Here is a 15,763-nt window from a genome sequence, read left to right on the forward strand (position 1 = left end):
ATACCATCAGGTATGCATCAAGGAAGAGGACATTTACAAGACAACTTTCCAGGCTAGGTATATGCATTATGAGTTTGTTGTAGTTCCATTTGGTTTGACTAATGCTCCAACTACTTTGATGTGCTTGATGAATAGTGTATTGTGTCCTTATCTCGACAAGTTTGTTATTATATTCATTGGTGACATCTTGATATATTCTAAGAATGAGGAAGAGCATGTCGAACACTTAACAACATTATTGAGATTACTGAGAGAGCATCAGTTGTATGCTAAGCTCAGTAAATGCAGTTTATTTCAGACAAAGGTACATTACTTGGGACATGTTGTTTCCAATGAAGGCATAGCAGTGGATCCAGAGATGTTAAGAGATATCATGGAGTGGACAACTCCTATAAATGTCGATGAGGTAAGATCATTCATGGGGCTAGCAAGTTACTACAAGAGGCTCATCAGGAACTTCTCTCGAATTTCATATCTTATTACGTCATTGTAGAGGCAAGGTAAGAAATTTGAATGGACAGAAGAATGTGCAACAAGTTTTGAGAAATTGAAGCAGTTGTTGACAAATGCTCCAATTTTAAAGATTGCAGATCTGGACAAAGAGTTTGTGGTGTGCACATATTCCTGCAAGAGAGGACTTGGTGGAGTCTTAATGCAAGAAGGACAGGTAATGTTCTATGAGTCATGAAAACTAAATGAGCATGACCAAAATTATCCAACACATGATATTGAGTTGGTAGCGATTGTCCATGCAATGAAGATGTGGAGACACTATCTTCTTGGTAGGAGGTTTGTATTGATGAGCGATCACAGTGGATTGAGATACTTGTTTGACCAATCGAATCTAAATGTCAGGTAAGCTAGATGGTTGTCCATGATTAGTGAGTTTGAATTTGAGATCAGGTACATTAAAAGTAAAGAGAATAGGGTTGTAGATTCTCTTAAGAGGAGGATACAGGTGAGTCATATAACAACTATGAGTTCTTATGGGACAAACTTACAGGATCAGATTTTACAGGCAAGACAATAGGATGGTCGATACATGGAGCTTATGCATAGGTTAAAGCAAGGTACAGGTGAGCAGGATGTGGACTATCATCTTGCAACAAATGGTTTGATCACATTTAGGGACAAGATATATGTTCCAGACAATAATGAGCTTAGGAAGACTATCTTGCGAGAGTTTCATGCAAAAATGTATTGAGGTCACCCAAGATACCAGAAGACACTAACAACAATGAAGAAGTTTTATCATTGGCTAAATTTGAAGAAGGACGTGGCAGAGATTATGGCTAGATGTTTGGACTGTCAACAGGTGAAAGCAGAGTGTAAGCATCCAAGTGGAGTACTACAACCGATTTCGGTTCCAGAGTGGAAGTGGGAGGTCAGTTTCATGGATTTCATCACAGGTTTGTTGAGGATATATAGAAAACATGATTGCATCATGGTTGTGGTAGAAAGGTTGACAAAGGCAGCGCACTTCATTCCAATAAAATCGATGTGTTTGGCTAGTGATGTGGCACAAGTATTCATCAAAGATGTAGTGAGGTTGCATGGTGTTCCAAGAAATATTGTGTTAGATAGAGATGCTAAGTTCACTTACAAGTTTTTGAAGGAGTTGTTTGCAGGTTTGGTGACAAAGTTGGCCTTCAGCACCACAGAAAGATGGATAGATAGAGAGGGTCAACACGATATTGGAGGACATGTTGAGGATGTATGTGATGCATCAAAAGAGGAGATGGGAGGAGTACATTTCATTGGTTGAGTTAGCTTATAATAATGGTTATCAAGAGTTACTGAGGATGAGTCTGTGTGAGGCACTCTATGGGCAGAGTTGTAATACTCTTATCAGTTGGAGTGATCCAGTGAATAGGGTGTTGATTGGACCAGATATCTTGGCAGAGATGGAATAGGAAATATAGGTAGTCAGGAAGAATCTAAAGGCAGTATAGAACAAACAAAAAATTTATGCAGATTGGAATGGGATGTTTAAGGAGTTTCAGGTTGGGGAACAAGTTTATTTGTGCATCAATCCCAAGAAGAGCTCCTTGAGTATTGGATCATGTGCCAAACTGAAACCTTAATTTTGTGGACCTTTCAAGATTCTTGAAAGGATTGGACTAGTAAACTATCGACTTGCACTGCCTCCGACAGTGAAATTCCATGATGTTTTCCAAGTGTCATTGCTTAAGAAGTATGTTAAAGATGTTGATCATGTGATTGACTGGTCTGTATTGCAGGTGGAACCAGATTCTCGAGCTAAAACCTCAATGTATTTTGAAAAGAAAGATGCTCATGCTTCGGAACCAAGCAATCGAGCAGGTTAAAGTGCAGTAGAAGCACTTTGACCTGATGAAGCTACATGGGAGATGACAGATCAGATGTGGGCTATGTATCCTTATATGTTTGTTGGTTGAGTGATTGTTTCTGGTATATGTTTGTACATGTACAAATGTATATGGATGTAAATACCGCCATGAGATGTGCTATAAAGCTCCAATAAGCGGTATGAGTGTCATGTCATTATGGTTTTCATGTAGTTATGTTGTCATGTTGGTTTGCTTCTCAGCAAGTTGATCATTATAAATACCGCAATGAGCTACGTTATAAAGCTCCATGGGCTGTATGTCTTTTGCTTTTCAGTAGGTTTTGCTGGTTGTAGGTGTCATTGAACACCAAGGATGGTGTTACCTCGAGGGGTAGGGTTCTGTAACAACCCTCGTAAAAAAATCATGTAATAAAGTTAATAAAGGCAAAATAGTAACGAAGGTCATGGGACATGTATTACAAGCTAAATGTTGGGAAAAACATATTAGTTTGGGTGTTCATTTGGTTTATTATGGCTAAGGAAATTGGAAAAGGCAATGACAAGTGCTTTGGAAAGGCAAAGTGGCATTAATGACATTTTATTTTTGAAAATAATGGAAATTAGGAGAAGAGGAAGGTGAAAGGTCACAGGTTGCATGTGAGGAGGAAAATGAAGGAAAATAATGGAAATGAAGAAAATGGAGGCCTTTGTAATAAAAAGGCTTCTAAGGATCAGTTGGTACCTTTTTGTGAGTTCAGTTTTGGAGCTCTCTCTCTCTCTACTCTTTCTCACACTCTTGGACACTTAGAGCATTATTGGATCACTCTAGCATTGGATCAAGGAAAGTGAAGGAAGGACAAGAAGGAAAAAAAAAGCAAAGATCAAGAAAGGAAGAGCATGATCAAGCGGCTACAATGAGATTACTCGCAGGTATAAAATTACATGTGAGATATCCTTGCTAGATTTGGTATGCATGGTACATGCATGTGTGTTGTTGGTTCTCTTGCTATCATTGGCATGGGTTTTTCCAGGTGTGACCATGTTTTTCAGCCTTGCCTTGCCATTTCCGGATAGCCATGGTGTGATGGAATTCTCTTGTTTTGGTTGAGCTGGATTCCTGGATGGATTCGAAGCTGAGTGGGGTGGTCTTAGGATTATCCACAAGGCCTACGAATCTCGAGATGGGATACACAGTAAAGCCTAGTTGTGAACACTTCAATTGAGCCTAGGAATCCCTTGTCCAGTAATGGTGGGATACATAGTAAAGCCAAGAGGGTGGTGACCTTGTAGGCCTAGGAATCCCTTGACTAGTAATGGTAGGATACATGGTAAAGCCAAGAGTTTGAGGTGGATAAATTCCTCATGATTTAGGTGGAGAGATTCGAAGGCATCCATGCTTGTTTAGGGCCTAGTGATCCAGTGGGGATTGTGGTAAAGCCTGGATGTATTTATGAGGGTTCGAGCCTAGGAATCCCTTGGTGGGATATATGGTAAAGGTTGAAGAAACCCTGGTTGGTTTTTTGTGAGTCCCACATTCATGCTTGGAATATGGCACGAGGGTGACTGGATGAAAGAAAGATTTGGTTCAGCCCAATCTATGGTTGGGTGGTTCGTGGAAGTCCCAGGCCTGGTTGGCTTACACATTCATTAATAAGAACTCCTTCTCCTTGGTATTTCATGTGTAAATGTACTCGTTCATATGTGATTTTTATGGTTGTTATATTCTTGTTATTTTTGTTGGTTATATGTTGGTTATGAGTATGTTTTATGACAGACTTGATGTATGGATCTCATCATGTTTTGATTTGAAAATGAATGTACAATGAATATATGACCTAATAGATGATAATACAAATATTGTGATAAGGAAACAATGCTTCTTTACAAATCTTAGATAATTATGAGACCCCTATGCTTAGATTTGTTGTTATGACCTGTAGATTACATATTTGTGACATGTTTAATGAAATTCTTGTCATGGCTAATAGGGGTAAGATCAGTATTTGTACCATTGATTGCATTAGTATCCTTATTCCATTGTTAGTTATCATTTTTGAAAGTTTCATGAAGTTATGGGCAGTGGCCTAAGACCTAGCTCTGAAAAAAGTCCACATTTGCTAGCATGTCTTGATGTGGGAACAAATGGAAGGCCTCAATCGCATGCATGGCTTGTCATGGGAGTGGTTGAGGGTCCATATCAGTGAAATGTTAAGTTGTCTTAGGGGTTGGTCACCTGGAAGGGTTGGTTGGCAACTGAAGGTTCTGTAGTATGTGTGGGAGGTCAGAATGGTTTTATTTTGTCGGTTCCACTTCATTAACTATACATGGGGAGTTGAATCACATCACAGTAGCCTCTTGTCACATGTTTACCCTAGTGGACTGGTTATCTTAGGTAAATATGGGAGGAGGGTGTTACAATTCTTATGGAATAATGATTGTTTATGTAGGTGAATGGCATGAAGAGTGTGTGTTTTAACCTTGTACAAAAATTACCTGCAAATGAATTCTTAAAACAAAAAAATATACAATGACGAGAACATAAAACAAATATACACAAAGATTTTACCCTGGATCCCAAAACCAGGAATACCTTATTGATTTTTCATTAATTATTCCTTTCAATGTTATAATACATATATATACATGCCGAAGCATTAAAAAACTCCAATCCACTAATCCCGGATTAGAATATAACCGTATTTCCCTTGACTAAATATACAAAATAGCATGGGAAGAATACCATCATGCCCAAAACCATGTGCAAAAACCATGCACAAAAACATGGGTAGGTACGCCCACCATATTTGGGTCCGACCCCCATCCTCGAGTCTGCCCAACTATTATTGGGTCCACATAAAATTATTATTATTATTTTTGTTTTATTTTTTTTCGTGTTGCTGCCCTAGACCCCATGAAGCATGGAAAGAATATAACAAACACCCAACATTTTCTTCCACTTGTTGTTTTATTTCCACACACAGGGCCACAAGAGAGCTTAATCATTGGTCCAGGGCTGCAATGGTAATTGTTTCTATACACCAAGAAAACTTCTCAGTGCTCACAAACTTTGTCAATGCATCTGCAACATTCTTCAAAGTGTCTGCCTTTACCAAAAAAACATTTTTGTATTCAACCATATCCCTCACAAAATGATACTGAACATCAATGTGCTTTGTCTTCGAATGATAAGCAATATTATTTCCCAAGAAAATTGCACTTTGGCTGTCACAGTCTACGCTTATAGCTCATTGTACCAACCCCATACTTGAGCACAATCTCTACAACCAAACTTCTTCCTTGCTCGCATGAGTGGATGCCATGTATTCAACCGTTGTAGTTGAAAGTGCCACTACAGACTATCTCTTGATCATCCAACTGACCGATCCTTCAAATAGGTTAAACACATACCTACTTGTAGGTCTTCTTCGAACTAGATCTCCAACCCAGTCTACATCAACAAAGCCACAGATGTCCAAAACTTTGTCTAATCCTGGTCTTCCTTAGTAGCACAAACCATAATCACTGGTGCCACACAAATACCTGAAAACCAACTTCACTATTATCCAATGATCCTTCCTTGGTTTTGACATAAACCTACTCAATACTCTCACTCCCTACCAACTGCATTCGCATATGGAACACGTGATATCTCCTCCTCATCTTCCTATGTCTTGGAACATTGTTCAGCATATAACTTTACACCTACAAGAATAGGAACCTTGACCAATTTACTATCCTACATATTAAACCTATGCAATATTGTCTCGACATACTTTCTCTGGTTTAACCAAAGCTTCCTCTTTTCCCAATCTCTTTTAATTTTCATGCCCAAAATATAGTTTGCAACACCAAGATCCTTCATGTCGAATTTGGAGGAAAATTGGCTCTTCAAATCCTAGATAATTTCTTTGTCGTTTCCAATCAACAACATATCATCCACATGCAAGACCAAATAAATACCACAGTCTCCAATTAATTTAAAATACACATAGTGATCCACTTTGCTTCTTATGAAGCCAAGTCATCGTATATATGTATCAAATTTCTTATACCACATCCTTGGTGACGGTGTTAACCCATATATATATATATATATATATATATATATATATATATATATATTTAACTTGAATACCAGTTCTTTCTTACCCTTCGTCGAAAGGCTTTTGGTTGCTTCATGTAGATCTCTTCTTCCAAATCCTCGTGAATGTAACAACCCTCGTTAAAATTTCATGTAAAAATATATAAGACCACGGTTGATGGGACACATATTCCAAGCTGAATGTTGGGAAAGACATCCTAGTGTGGGTGTTCATTTGCTTTATTATGGCTATGGAAATTGACAAAGGAAATGGCTAAGGCTTTGGAAAGGAAAAATGGATTTTTTAGCACATTTACTTATGAAAATAATGGAAATTAGGAGAAAAGGGAGGTGAATGGTCACAGGTTGCATGTGATGAGGAAAAATGAAGGAAAACAATGGAAAATGAAGAAAATATAGGCCTCATTAATAAAAAGGCTTATGAGGATCAGTTAGTAACCTTTTATCAGTTTAATTTTGGAGCTCCATCATTATTCTCCCCCTCTCTCTCACTCTTGGAGCACTTGGGCATTGGATCAACATAGCCAAAGAAGGAAAGAGGAAGTGAAGATCAAGTAAGAAAATGCAGGATCAAGCAGCTACAACAAGATTCTTTGTAGGTATTGATTTGCATGTGTGATTTCCTTGCTAGATTTGACATGCATGGTATTGCATGTGGTTCTTTTGTTGTTATGTCATGGGTTTTTCCAGGTGTCACAGTGTTTCCTCAGCCTAGCCTTGCCATTTCTTGATAACCTTGCTGAGATGGTTTCTCATACTTCGGTTGAGCTAGATTGTCGGATGGATTCAAAGTTGAGTGGGATGGATCTTCGAAATGACAAACACATGGCCTAGTGGTCCCTAAACTAGATTGTGGATCACGGTAAAGACACTGGCCTAGTAACCCCTGAGCCAGACTGTGGGTTGCGGTAAAGCCAAGATTGTGTGCCTTGGTGGGCCTAGGAATCCTTCCCAGTGAATGGCAGGATATATGGTAAAGCCAAGTGGTGGATTTCTCTCCATTGGGCTTGATAGTCATGGGATGAGATGTACGGTAAAGCCTGGAGAGTGAGTCTCGGTGTAGGGCCTAGTGATTCCTCGATTGGACTGTGGATTACGGTAAAGCCTGAGAGACTAGGAGGCACTCAAATTTCTCATGGTGTAGGTGGAGAACTCCACTAACATCCATGCTTGTTTGGTTCTTTTTGGTTAGTTATGAGTCCCACATTCATGCCTGGAATATGACACGAGGGTGATTGGATGAAAAGAGATTTGGCTTAGCCAATCTATGATCGGGTGGAACGTGGTAGTCCCATCCCCGATTGGTTTCTATATTCATTAATGAGAAATTCATTCTCTTGGTTTTTCATGTGTAAATATATTGGTTTATATGTAGATTCTATGTCTGATGTATTTATGGTATTTATGTTGTTACTATGTTGGTTGTGTATATGTTTTATGACAATAGCTATGTATGGATCTCATCATGTTTTTACTTGTAAATGAATGGACAATGTATCTATGACCTAATAGATGATAATGCAACAAATGACATGAGGGAACAATGGTTCTTAGTGATTCTCAGATAAGTATGAGATCCCTATGCTTAAATATGTTGTTTACACATGTAGATTACATGTTTGTGATATGTTTGACGAAATTCCTGTCATGGCTAGTAGGGGTTTGGTTAAGGGCTTGTTCAACTAATTGATTTTGCATCATTATTTCCCTGTTATTTTATTGCTTTAAAGATGTCATTCCATTATGGGTAGTGACCTGGGCTCTAGGCCTAAAAAAGTGGCTCAAATCTCGGGGACGCTGGCACAAAACTAGACAAAATGGTCCCTGGATGCTGGCTTGCAGGCCTGTGAGAGCGTCTAGAGGTCCTTGGATGCTGGCATGCCCATAGCATGAGAGCGTCTAGAGGTCAAGTGATCAAAAACTTCAATGGGACCTAGGGGCAAGCTGCTTGAAGTGTTGGCATGGTTCTCAAGGGTCCTGTAGTTGATGTGGAAGTTATGTATGTTGTGTTTTTGTCGATTCCATTTCCTTAAGGTCACATAGGAGGTTGAATCCAATCACAGTAGCCTCTCGTCACATGTTTACCCCAGTTGGCTGGTTACTTGGGTAGATGTGGGAGGAGGGTGTTATAGAGTGGTATCAAAGCATGGTTCACCCCTAAGACTTGATAGGCGGTGTGTTGGTCATGCATTCATGTCAGTTGCATATGTGTTTCTTATGCTTGTAGTCCATGTGCTTGTTGCATTTGCATGGTGTTGCTCATGGTTGTAGTGATGTCGCTATGTGAAGGTTGTTATGCATTGTGAAGTCATTATATGCAATTAGGTCTTCATGATGATGTTGGTATGCTATGATGCTAATGTGTTGGTTGAGATAGAGTAGGAGATGCAAATCATCAAAGTGAAGTTGCAGCATTGGACGTCAAGGTAAGAGCATTTCGTCATACAGACATTGTATGTTTGGCATGTAGGTATGTTAGTTAATGGATTGTCATATGCATTAGGGTAATATGCATTAGGTTTATGTACATGTCTATTGATGTTATGGTTACATACATGATAGATGCTAGTTGATCATTGTAGTCATATGCACATGTGTCAGATAGTTATGAATGATAGTAACCTATGGTTGTAGGCATTTCTATTGTTGTTTTACGTTAAGTTATATGTTGTTGATGAGTATGTTATAGGTTAACTTGCTGTTATGATAGTTAGCTTGATGATTAGGTTATATGTTGTCGATGAGCATGATATATAACTTGTTGTTGTTATACGCTAGTAACTTGATGATTAGGGTTATCACATTAAGATCTTGATGTTATATGTATGGTGCTAAATGGGTTGGCCTATGAAAATGGTTAGGGTTATGACATTCATGTATGAATCGACGTATTTGTGATATTGTGTTGTACTAATCTAGACTGATCGTATATATGTGATTGTTATGCATGAATGACAAACGTTTATGAGCTTATGATGTGGACATGTTAGCTAGTGACTATTATGGATATCATGACCGTATTTGTGGTTGAGTTGATATGTTGTGAAGTTATAACATGCTAATCTGGATTGATCGTGCAAACAAGATTGTCTCCCCTGAGATACACTAAGTTATGAACTTGCTTATGTCGTCTACTTTGTGCTTGACTGTTTGATTGTGATGCCTATTTGGTGTTTGAGTGTTTGGTGTCTATTATGTCGTCTCGTTGATTTATTTAACAAGGTATGTTTGGAAGTTGGTTGCATGTTTGATGAATTGCATAATATGAGTATGTGTTCCAAAGATCTTGTTTTAAGATGATTGTACTAATACATATGTGTTGAGATAGGTGATATGTACTTGAGTGTAGTAGGTGATAGTTGTAGCATTATGTCTAATGACTATGAGTTGACTAGGGATTATGACACGATTTTTAATCTTGGTAAAGGTTGATTTCAAATTGATAGATATGATTCTCTTGATATTTGGAACGTGTGGTTGACATGTGTGAAGAGTTGTAGGAAACATTCTTGGTATTAGCATGAAAAGGTAATAGTTGATGTGTTTATATAACTAACAGTTGGGTGATATGACAAGTACATAGTAAGCCTCGATTGCAAGAAGATAAAATGGTAGAAGAAAGGAATTGGGCAAGAATTCCTTTGGCTATGTTTGGAAACCCTAATTCCAAATGAATGAGTGCTTTGCATACAATACGTCTTCTTAACCTTGATTTTGTTTGACATTATGTGGATATGTTCTATATTCATGAACTTGTATTTGATAGGTATATCAGCTAGTTTCCAGTTATGGATGGATTCGTCAAGGGAATTGGAGTCCCTTGAGACATGGCGTAGATGTGTTCAGTTGCAAGCAATGCCCCTTGGCACAAAAAGGCAAGGTAACTGATGTATTTTTATGTTTATTTATGCACTGATAATTATTTGTTTATGGTAGTGTGATGCAGGGAGTTGCATGGCAAGAGAGGTGTTGTCACTCAATGCATTATGAGTTTTCAGTTGATCAAAGTTTCCAAAGAGTAGTGAAGTTTTAAGCCACCTTACAGGTCATAAAAGCAAACAAATCTAAATCGGACCCTCCCCATTGCATAGTGCTTAGAACAAGCTTTCCAATGGTAGGTGGAAGTCTAAAAATGGACTCTTGGATCAGAAATTAGAGCAGGCTGAAGCTGTCCTTTGAAAGCCAGAAAATGAAGAAAAAATGGCTAAGGGCCAGGCCCATCACAAATCGCAATTGGGGCCTTTCTGGAACAACAGCAGTGGAAGGCAACAAAACCTACGATTCGCCGATATCACAAATCGCAAATCGGTAGTCGGAGGCCCATGGAGCATAGCGCATCAGCGATTCACAATGGAGAGCGTCGATACCGCATATCGACGATCGCAGGTGCAAAAGGGTGTGCACAAGCACTTGGTCATGAAAATTTCCAAGAATTGGGCTTTAGTGTTAAAGCATTGGGAGGGTTCGATATAATTTTACAAAGGAAATCAGTTGCAAAACTAGAGGCATGCAGGCCTTTTCTCTCCCCTCCAGGGGGCCACCTGGTAGAGCACCAATGGTCAAGATGAATCCACAGGGTAGCTAACGTTAGCATGATGTGGCAATACAAAGGACATGTGGCACGAAGATTGGGCATTTTCAGGGGTCCTATGGGGGCATTTTAGGGTGACACGTGTCACCACTAAGGAGGTGTCATGTGGCACTGATGACATCATCAATCCCGCAATCGGCGATCGCACAAAGCAAAGGTTACTCATCCTCACACCCTCTCCTGCATTGCGATATGCGAGAACTCCCCAGACGTGATATTTTATGCAATGGAGTTAAAAGGCTGTCGGGTCCGTCCCTTTCAAAGGCCCCATGCTCATTCGACACCCCCCATCTCTGGACGACCCAGATTGACTCCGCCCAAATCAACGACTCCCAAGCCTTTTTGCCCCCCCGCCATGTTTCCCTTTATCAGCAGGGGGGGTTCAAAAAGTGGTTTCCCCACCGGGCTCCTTCACTATGTGTCCCTCTCATATCATTTCACACCCGCCCCCCTTACTTACCACTTACCACTCATGCCCCCCTTCGAAAACCACTCATCCTCGCACTGTCTCCCACTAAAGGCCCTAGCGCCTAGGGACTAAGTTCCTGGTAACAACCCCCCAGTCTCATTAGAAGAAATGTAGGCAGAGGCTAAACCAAATGGGGCCAAGGAGCATCGAAGATCGCCGTTCTGCAGCGGCTTCCAGAGTAAAAGTCCCGCTACCGTTAAGACCCGATAATGTGGTATAGGGCTTTGAAGGCGGATGGGTCGACAACTGTGGCATTTAATCAGGAAGATGGAGCATTCAAACCCAACATGGGCTGATCCACAGAGGACCTTTGTGACACGGAACCAGGGTCGACGCCGACAGAGGAAAATAAGGAATTAGTAGCTCAGGAGGAGTTGATTTCTCAACATGGTGTCCCATACAGAGGGAATGCAAAGTACTGCCCAAGGGTCCTCTCCTCCAGTACTATGACATGAAACTGATAGTGCCCAATCCCAGCTTTAAAGGAGGAATGGTTCGAGCAATAATGATAGAAGCCACAGGAGTCAGACGAGCCCATAACGTAAGCAAACTACAACCTAAAGCAGAGGTGATCACAGGGATGGGCATGAAGATATTTTTGTTTACATTCTGACCTAATTGTTGACTTGTTTTATTACCCTGTAATGTGTCGCCATTAAATGAGGCAATTAATATTTTACAATGTTTTTGGGCCACAAAGCCATCCCTGGCCAAGATAGCTAGTCAACTTGACAGCTGAGACTCGGCCAAAGATATTTTGATGTAATGAATGTTCAACGCTCCCCCTCTCTAGATAAATAGGGGGAAGCAACACTTCACAAAGGTTCAGAAATTCTAAAGAAAATGCTATATGTTATTTTCAGACTGTATGAATTTATAATACAGATCTTTCAGAATATCAAGGAAATGGTGGTGATTCCCCCTTCAAGTATTACAATATGTTATCCCTATGTTAAAACCCATTATTTTCATGTTTCTTCTCTGAATTCATGCAATCATAGTTGCTAGAAATATTTCATACCTCCTCACAGATTCATTTGTATTGGCTTATTAATGCATGTGCCTATATGGATTATTGAAATCATATCTTTAAATGTGCGCTACATGAATCATAGCATTCAGTCCCTCTTTTATCCATTATATCTACCTGTAACTCAGATAAGTGTAGAAATTATTGATGCCTCAAGCTCTATGTGATAAGTGTAGAATTCTTGACATTTTAAGCTCTATCTGATGAGTTACTCCTTCTCCTTATCCTCTCTCATAACTCTACAAAAGCTTATTAAACTGTAAGTCCTTGAACTACTCCACCTCCACTGTTTATGCATATATTTTTGTGATTTGTATATGTGAAGAAATACCTGAAATCCATGGCTTACTCCTTTAGATGAATGAACCAACCCATTCCACTTAAATATATACATTTATGAAGTATATGTGATGTCTCCAATCTCTTGAGAATCTTACGAGACACACTGAGTCTAGATGTGCCCAGGCACTGGTCTTGTTAGCAATCTGAGGCTGTCTCTGGGAGTGACAACAAGAGGTTTCCATGAAATCTTGCAGAAGGCTCGGTTCGGGATTTCCTTGGGAACCATGGGATTAAGTCACGGTGTTTGTTGTTAGTCTTGTGCTTTTGGTCCTTGGTGATTAGCTGAGCTTGATTGTGGCTTTGTTTATGACTGGTGCAAGGCCTTGCCATTTTGTTGTCGTGTCGTGTTGTTATTGGTTTTCATGGTCTTCTTCTTGTTTGTTTCTTGTGCTTCCCTTTTATTTTTTGAGTCTTGGGAATTGGTTTGGGAAAGAAGAAAGTTAATGGAGCTCAGGGAGAGCCAAATGAAACCCAATAGGTAATGTAAGACTCGAATGAAGCTCAATGCATAAGTAGGGGAAGTTGAAGGGAAGAGTATGACCGCCAGTTGGACTAGTTGGGTCCATTGGCATAAATAGATGATGACGGGACAATCATGGGAAAGGTAATCAAGAAAGGTAAGGTGAATGGATTTGAGGCGTCATATGCCTTAGCTATGTTGAGAATTGTTGTTCTCGATGTTGCGGATGTGTTTCACACATAAAGGGAGTTCTCTTAACCTTGACCTTATGATATCTAGTAATTATGTTGTGATCATGATTATACTAATGGCTATATGTGTATACATGTATGTGTATGTATGCATATCATTGTCTGACAGGATCATGATTTTTTATGCTAATGTTTATGTATATGTATGTATGTATCCATGTATCTATGTCACTATCTGACAAGGTCCCCAGGGATCATTCTTGTGGAAGAATGATTGCTTACACAAGTAAATGACATGAAGAGGTTAATGGTTTATGAGGAATCAAGTGCGAAGAGTAGTCATGACAAATATATGAGGTCAGTATCATGTGGATAATAATTGATATTGTATGCTTGTATTATGTCTATGTTTATGTTATGACAGGTAATTCTGAGGGATACATCAGCCGAAATGAACTCAGTGTGGTTTGCGACATGCTGGGACAAGCATGGATAAGACACTGAAAGCAAGGTTGTTTGGTAGAGACAATGTGGTTTTGGATGTGTGGAACTACTGTTGTGCATATGTTGTATATGTTGCACCTGTTGCATCTGTGATATTGTGCGCATGCAGTGTTGTGTATATATAGTGTGTGTACATGTTGTTTATGAAATGTTATGTACATGGTGGTACAAATAATGTTGTGTGAATGTTGCATATGCAGTGTTGGGTATATATGGTGTTATGTACATGTTGGATATGTGGTATCGTGTACATAATGTATTGTGCGCATGATGGATATGCGGCGTTGTGTGCTTATGGTGTTGTGCGCATGTTGGAATGCAGTGCTGTGTACATGTTTTATATGCAGTGATATGTACATATGGTGTTGTGTGCATGCTTGTACAAGTGGTGTTGTGAGCATGTGGTGTCGTGTACATGTGGTGTTGTGTGCATGTGATATTGTGTACATGTGGTGTCGTGTACATGTCATGCATGTGATACTATGCACATGTGGTATTGTGTACACGTTGTACAGGTGGTGCAGTGTACATGAGGTGCTGCGTACACGTTGTGCAGGTGGTGCCGTTTACATGTGATGTTATGTACACGTTGTTCAGGTGGTGTTGTGTATAGGTGGTACTGTGTACATGTTGTACATGTGGTACTGGTGTACATGTGGTATTATGTGCATGTCGTACATGTTGTGTTGTGTACATGCGGTACTATGTATGTGCATTGTGTAGTTGTGACATCGTGATGTGTATTAATTGTGTTGTACGTATATCTATTGTGTTGCGTTGTACACTGGGTGTAGGTGTTGTATGTCAGGTGTAGGTGCATGTATTGCATGGTGTTGTATACCATGTGTGGTTGTACGTATGTGATGCACATTATGTGTATGTGCATATGGTTGAGGAGAAGGCACTGGGTGTTTTCCGGGTGTGGCAACCAATCTAGTGTGTATACGAAATAAGGATAAAGGTAGAAGCTAAGGATTGATTAAAGTATAAGTATTAGTATTTTATTTCAGTTTTATTATGCATGTGATTTATGATTCTAGTCTATGATGATTACATGTGATCTATGATTTTGGTTTATGATGGTTGCATGTGATTTAGGATTTTAATTCATGATGGTCGAGTTGGAGCTAACCAGATGTGATATGTCTATACATGATGATTTGGTCAAAGATGCTAGTTTGACTTGTTGTGACAGGAAGTAAACAGGATTTCAAGTGTACCTTATTGACAAGTTACCAATGAGATATGATTTGAAGTTATTTCAATTTATTCTAAATCTAATGGCAGTTATGTGCTTGGTACAATAAAGCATGAAATGCCCAGTTGGGTGGTTGAAATTGACTGCAAGAATTTGCAACAACAAAAGGAATTGGAAAATGCAACAGTATGTTGGTAAAGAGCAAGGCCATTGTGGGACACTGGTACCCAATAGTGTGCATTGATTTCCATGAGCATGCCATGACAGATATGATGGTTTTAAGGCATGGATATGCCTTGGTTTTTGTATCTTCCGATGTAAGGAAGCCTTGCCAAGGGATGGACTTCCTGGGATGGGGGTGCCAGCGGAACTTGCATGGAAGGGGGTGACTGGATTACCCGAGGGATTTTGTAACAGAGAAGGGAAGACCGGGGATGAATTTTTTTAGGTCATTAGCATTGCCAGATGGAATCAGATGCACATTGGGAGTGCGCCCTGGAAAAATGAGCCAGTAACTATTCCTTGAGAGGAGAAGTGGCACAGGATTGCAACACTAGACATTGGATGC

The sequence above is a fragment of the Pinus tabuliformis genome, chromosome 9, assembly GCF_031772625.1.
Source record: "Pinus tabuliformis cultivar Carrire ecotype Pingquan chromosome 9, CPIR1, whole genome shotgun sequence".
Classification (NCBI taxonomy): Eukaryota; Viridiplantae; Streptophyta; class Pinopsida; order Pinales; family Pinaceae; genus Pinus; species Pinus tabuliformis.